The following is a 6,490-nucleotide window of genomic DNA, read 5'->3' as shown; positions in this document are numbered from 1 at the left end:
ATGGGTCTGGGTGTCCTTGGTAAGGTACTACAATGTGAATCCACTAGAGGGCACTGTGGATGTGTGTAAAATCAAGTTACAGGTTAATGCTGGGGATGCTGAATAAATCAATGAATATATACCAACTACATATATATGGGGTCTTCATACAGTTTAGTGTGGTTTTAACATTGGTTAGGAGTGCCACAGAGCCCTGTTTATGACAAAAGCATGCTGTTTATCTGTTGCTAATGATTACTTTTTCAGTGTAATGGATCACATCGACCCTTCATAGGAATTGTGTTAAACAGCGTGGAGATGAAACAGGTACTTATGTGTGTGTGTGTTCTGTCACTCTAGCTGCTGCGTCTGACGTCTCCTCATGTCTGTACTGATGGAGTAAAACACAATAACCCAGTGTGTCAGCTGTCTCTTTGTCTTTGTTCTCAAACACCAAGTACAACTGGGACACTTCATCACACTTGTTTCATGCCTCACTCCAATCGGTTTGTTTTTATGTGTATATTATAAAGTGTGTGGATGTGCCACCCTCTGGTTTTTGTTCCAGCCAACAACCGCAGCATATCACAATAAGTCAAATATCACTTTATTTCCCAAGTACATTAACATTCGGAGACATACAAAAACACAATTTGTAAACTGGGTGGTTCGAGCCCTGAATGCTGACTGGCTGAAACCCGTGGTATTTCAGACCGTATACCACGGGTATGACAAAAACACAATTTTTACTGTTCTAATTAGGTTGGTAACCAGTTTATAATAGCAATAAGGCACCTCAGGGGTTTGTGATATATGGCCAATATTCCATGGCTAAGAGCTATATCCAGGCACTCTGCGTTGCGTCGTGATTAAGAACAGCCCTTAGCTGGGGTATCTTGGCCCTATACCACCCCTCTTAATGCCTTATTGCTTAATTAGACAATTTCAATACAATGTGACGTGTCTTATCATGAAAAAGTAAAGAAGCATTCCAGTACCTGGACTTGATAAACCATTGATGTCCAGCTCTCTACACAAAGCTGCACAAGAAGAGTCAACTAGTTTGAATAAAACAGACCCTGTCTTATGTTCTAAACAGGCCAGGGGCAGAATAAGGGGAGAGTGAGAGGAGTCTAAACGAGGATACACTTAGAGTGGACTGTCTCTCATCAGCTACGTCTACACTGATCATCCAACTATTTGCTATTTATAGTCCTCTCTAGGGAATGTCTTGTAAAATCAACTATTGTACTCTGGACTAAGGATTGTTGTCTTGGCTAAACAGCTGACTCAAGGCTGAGTTGAAGGAGAGGATGATATAGAACACAGTAATAAAACAGACTTATTAAAATAGGCCAGATCACTTACAAACAAAATGATACACTATATAGAATACTCTTTACATTCATGATTATACAATGGGTGGGTCTAATCCTGAATGCTGGTTATAACGGCATTCCAGCCGGTGTCTATTCCACAAGTTAACACCAGCTAAATGTATGACTGCACAATCCACTGTGTCATCAGCCCAGGCAAGCAATTTATAAACTCGATCTCCACTATAAAAAGCATCTAGACATTAACTCACATTTCTTTTAGACTGCCATTTACTTTTCAACAGTGGAGATTTGTATAAACCTTTCTGTCTGTCTCTCTGACATTTGTCACATTGTTTTAATATTCAAATTCAATCTCCAGCTGTCCCAGTTGGGACGAGAGACAGGCAGGCAGCGATTCTCAGCCAGGTGAAATCAGGAATCAGCTTGCATCTTTATTTTCACTGATCATGAAAACGGTCTTGTCACAAATACCATCTGAAACGGTTATGGCTGCTAGGTCTACTGGGCACAGCTACCACACAAGTACAGTAGTTTAACTCTTAGGTTCAAATGGAAGAGGTGAGAGGCATTGCTTTGAGTTCTACACTTGCTGAAATGTTTTCCTATTTCCAGGTCAGTTGGTGTAAGTATAAGCAATAATAATAACTATTTTCTTTTTCCGAGTGGGTTTGGAGATTCATGGATTGGGAGTGCCTGTGATGTTCTGAGTCCAGGATTCCCAATTTGAATTCAGGGTTCCTGGTTTTAGTTTGAGATCCCTGGGGTGTGTCAAGGTGGGGTCCCCAGGTAGAGGTGTGTGTCGGTGAACATGGTATCTTTCTTCCTTATGGAGCTGAAGGCTCAACAAACTCATCATCCTCCACATACTGCAACAGTAACCTCATCATGGTCAGAGATCCTATAATGAAAGACAATCTGAGATCAGTGGGATTTTAGCATCACATTGTAGGACCTTCTACTCTCCCTCCTCCCCACCTACCTCCCTCTCACCAGTCCGGGGTTGTGTCCATCCTCCTCTCCTCCTACCTCCCTCTCACCAGTCCAGGGTTGTGTCCATCCTCCTCTCCCTCCTCCCCACCTACCTCCCTCTCACCAGTCCAGGGTCGTGTCCATCCTCCCCACCTACCTCCCTCTCACCAGTCTACGGTCGTGTCCATCCTCCTCTCCCTCTCACCAGTCCAGGGTCGTGTCCATCCTCCTCTCCCTCCTCTCCTCCTACCTCCCTCTCACCAGTCCAGGGTTGTGTCCATTCTCCTCTCCTCCTACCTCCCTCTCACCAGTCCAGGGTCGTGTCCATCCTCCCCACCTACCTCCCTCTCACCAGTCCAGGTTCGTGTCCTCCCTCCTCCCCACCTACCTCCCTCTCACCAGTCCAGGGTCGTGTCCATCCTCCTCTCCCTCCTCCCCACCTACCTCCCTCTCACCAGTCCAGGTTCGTGTCCTCCCTCCTCCCCACCTACCTCCCTCTCACCAGTCCAGGGTCGTGTCCATCCTCCCCACCTACCTCCCTCTCACCAGTCCAGGTTCGTGTCCTCCCTCCTCCCCACCTACCTCCCTCTCACCAGTCCAGGGTCGTGTCCATCCTCCTCTCCACCTACCTCCCTCTCACCAGTCCAGGTTCGTGTCCTCCCTCCTCCCCACCTACCTCCCTCTCACCAGTCCAGGGTCGTGTCCATCCTCCTCTCCCTCCTCTCCACCTACCTCCCTCTCACCAGTCCAGTTTCGTGTCCTCCCTCCTCCCCACCTACCTCCCTCTCACCAGTCCAGGGTCGTGTCCATCCTCCTCTCCACCTACCTCCCTCTCACCAGTCCAGGGTCGTGTCCATCCTCCTCTCCCTCCTCCCCACCTACCTCCCTCTCACCAGTCCAGGGTCGTGTTCTCCCTCCTCCCCACCTACCTCCCTCTCACCAGTCCAGGGTCGTGTCCATCCTCCTCTCCCTCCTCTCCACCTACCTCCCTCTCACCAGTCCAGGTTCGTGTCCTCCCTCCTCCCCACCTACCTCCCTCTCACCAGTCCAGGGTCGTGTCCATCCTTCTCTCCCTCCTCCCCACCCACCTCCCTCTCACCAGTCCAGGGTCATGTCCATCCTCCTCGTCCCTCCTCACCACTCCAGAGTCTTGTCCTCCCTCCCCATCAGAGACATCCTGTCCTGTTTTATCAGCTGACTGACACAGGAAGTTCTGGGAGTAGAGGTGGCTGAGCTGTGATTGGCTGGGCACGCGGAGGACCGACATTGGGCTGAACCGCAAGCCGCTGCCCACAATCTTACTGTCCATCAGTCCCTGGAGGTGATGGGTAACAGGAAGTAGAGGTGGGTGAAATATTTACACTGACCTTAATAAAGACAATCATCAACCACACACCAGTAGAATATAAGTATCCCACATAGTAAAAGAGTAACCCACACCAAGAGAAACACAACCCACATGCCCATGACATGGAAACCGGCCACTAGCGGCAACAGTGAGAGCTTTTACCATCAAGCAGGTTATAGTTGTGCACAGGGATGGGTGTTAACATCTGCCTCTGGTGCCAAAAGGTTGCATGTTTGAATACTCTGATAGAGAGTTGAGATTTTTGTTTTAAGCCTACCCCAAACCTTAACCATTCTGAGTTAATGCCTAAACTCAACCTAAGACGTCGAAATGTGATGTTTTAATATGGATAAATGTCTAATTCTGATGTGAGACAGCTAGTTGAGAGTACTGGCATGCGTGCTTAGAACACGTCAGAATACAGCCTCAGAGGGAGGAGAAGGAAAGAGGGAAAATGAGGACAAGTAGGAAGGGGAAGAAAAGGACAGTGGTACAGTGAATAGTCTGTCAAATGTACAATTAGTACCCATAGGACAGACATCAGTTCAACGTCTAGTTTTGGTTTACATCTGGTTGAGTTGTCATTGGATTTACCCTACAGGTCAAACATTTTAGAACACCAACTAATTCAAGGTTTTTTCTTTATTTTTACTATTTTCTACATTGCAGAATAATAGTGAAGACATCAAAAGTATGAAATAACACATATGGAATCAGGTAATAACCAAAGAAGTGTTAAACAAATCAAAATATAGTTGAGATTCTTCAAATAGCCATCCTTGGCCTTGACAGCTTTGCACACTCTTGGCATTCTCTCAACCAGCTTCATGAGGTAGTCACCTGGAATGCATTTCAATTAACAGATGTGCCATCTTAAAAGTTAATTTGTGGAGTTTCTTTCCTTCTTAATGCGTTTGAGCCAATCAGTTGTGTTTTGACAAGGTACGGGTGGTATACAGAAGATAGCCCTATTTGGTAAAAGACCAAGTCCATATTATGGCAAGAACAGCTCAAATAAGCAAAGATAAATGACAGTCCATCATTACTTTAGACATGAATGTTACACAATGTTACACAAAATGTGAAGAACTTTGAAAGCTTCTTCAAGTGCAGTTGCAAAAACCATCAAGCGCTATTATGAAACTGGCTCTCCTGAGAACCGCCACAGGAATGGAAGACACAGAGTTACCTCTGCAGAGGATAAGTTCATTAGTTACCAGCCTCAGAAATTGCAGCCAAAATAAATGCTTCAGAGTTCAAGTAACAGACACATCTCAACATCAACTGTTCAGATGAGATTGTGTGAATCAGGCCTTCATGGTCAAATTGCTGCAAAGAAACCACTACTAAGGACATCAATAATAAGAAGAGACTTGATTGGGCCAAGAAACACATGCAATGGACATTAGACCGGTGGATATCTGTCCTTTGGTCTGGAGTCCAAATGGGAGATATTTGGTTCCAACCGCCGTGTCTTTGTGAGACGCTGTGTAAGGGCTATTTTACCAATAAGGAGAGTGATGAAGTGATGCATCAGATGACCAGGCCTCCACAATCCCCCGACCTCAAACAAATTGAGATGGTTTTGGATGTATCGGACCGCAGAGTGAAGGAAAAGCAGCCAAGAAGTGCTCAGCATATGAGGGAACTCCTTCAAGACTGTTGAAAAAGCATTCCTCATGAAGCTGGTTGAGAGAATGCCAAGAGTGTGCAAAGCTGTTAAGGCAAAGGGTGGCTACTTTGAAGAATCTCAAATATATTTTGATTAACACTTTTGGTTACTAAACTCAGCAAAGAAAGAAACGTCCTCTCACTATCAACTGCGTTTATTTTCAGCAAACGTAACATGTGTAAATATTTGTATCAACATAAGTTTCAACAACTGAGACAAACTGAACAAGTTCCACAGACACGTGACTAACATAAATGGAATAATGTATACCTGAACAAAAGGGGGGAGGTCAAATTCCAAATTAACAGTCAGTATCTAACAGTCAGTGGCCTCCTGGGTGGCGTAGTGGTCTAGGGCACTGCATCGCAGTGCTAGCTGCGCCACCAGAGTCTCTGGGTTCGCACCCAGGCTCTGTCGCAGCCGGCCGCAACCGGGAGGTCCGTGGGGCGACGCACAATTGGCATAGCGTCGTCCGGGTTAGGGAGGGTTTGGCCGGTAGGGACATCCTTGTCTCAGTATGTAAAATGTAATGAAATGTAAAAAATGTTATAAAATGTATGCACTCTACTGTAAGTCGCTCTGGATAAGAGCGTCTGCTAAATGACTAAAATGTAAATGTAAGTATCTGGTGTGGCCACCAGCTGCATTAAATACTGCAGTGCATCTCCTCCTCATGGACTGCACCTGATTTGCCAGTTCTTGCTGTGAGATGTTACCCCATTTCTGGGGGGAATGGCCTTAGCCTCCACCCTCGATCCTACAGGTCCCAGACGTGCTCAATGGGATTGAGATACGGGCTCTTCGCTGGCCATGGTAGAACACTGACATTCCTTCCTACAGAACGAGCAGTATGGCTGGTGGCATTGCCATGCTGGAGGGTCATGTCAGGATGAGCCTGCAGGAAGGGTACCACATGAGGGAGGAGGATGTCTTCCCTGTAACGCACAGCGTTGAGATTGCCTGCAATGATAACAAGCTCAGTCCGATGATGCTGTGACACACTGCCCCAGACCATGACGGACCCTCCACCTCCAAATCGATCCCGCTCCAGAGGCCTCGGTGTAACGCTCATTCCTTCGACGATAAACGCGAATCCGACCATCACCCCTGGTGAATGCTACCTGCCCCAATGCATAGTGCCAGCTGTAAAGTTTGGTGGATGAGTAGTAATACAATGACATG

The sequence above is a fragment of the Salvelinus fontinalis genome, chromosome 16, assembly GCF_029448725.1.
Source record: "Salvelinus fontinalis isolate EN_2023a chromosome 16, ASM2944872v1, whole genome shotgun sequence".
Lineage (NCBI taxonomy): Eukaryota > Metazoa > Chordata > Actinopteri > Salmoniformes > Salmonidae > Salvelinus > Salvelinus fontinalis.
This window is presented reverse-complemented; position numbering follows the sequence as displayed.